A 672-nucleotide genomic window follows, 5' to 3' on the forward strand; every position below is an offset into this window, starting at 1 on the left:
AGCGTCCCCGCCCCCAGCCCCTTGGGTGCCCAAACAAGAGAGGTCTGCACGCCCTGGGGTGGCACAGAGCCCCGCAGGAGGGGACGGGGGGCATTCCCTCAGCCACAGGGCTGAACAGCTTGATATCTCCAGCCCAGCCCAGCTCTGGGAGCTGGGGACAAGGGGCTGGAGGAAGCCAGCTGTGTCAACAGCTCCCTCGATAGTGCTGCTCGGTAACAGCCACAGAGCCTCCCAGGTGAGGCAACTTCAAAGGGTGATGCCGTGCCCACAAAACACTCTGTCTGAAGTGGGTAGGTGATGGCAGATCCCCAAAATGCAGCCAGGAGCCCTTCTGCCACAGCAAAGACCCCAGTTGACAGGACTAGCCACCTCGGGACACCCTAACAGCTTTTGGCCCTTCACCCACCCCACTGGCACAGTGCAGTTGGCACCAAGCAAAAGGGGATGAGCAAAGCACTGCACAGGAAAGGAGGTGCTACAAAAACAGGTGAAGGCCCCAGAGATAAGCATGAACCAGGGTCAGGAAACTGGACCGAGCACACAGGGGAAAAGACAACTTTGCACCAGAGGTACCTGCCCTCCTGCACGGCCTTGACTTGGCTGCCTGGTGCCGCCAGGCACCCTCAGATTTGGGCAGGCCTAGGGCTGAGGGGTGCCCCACCCACCCCCCTG

This window comes from Merops nubicus, unplaced genomic scaffold (assembly GCF_000691845.1).
Source record: "Merops nubicus isolate BGI_N331 unplaced genomic scaffold, ASM69184v1 scaffold27888, whole genome shotgun sequence".
Lineage (NCBI taxonomy): Eukaryota > Metazoa > Chordata > Aves > Coraciiformes > Meropidae > Merops > Merops nubicus.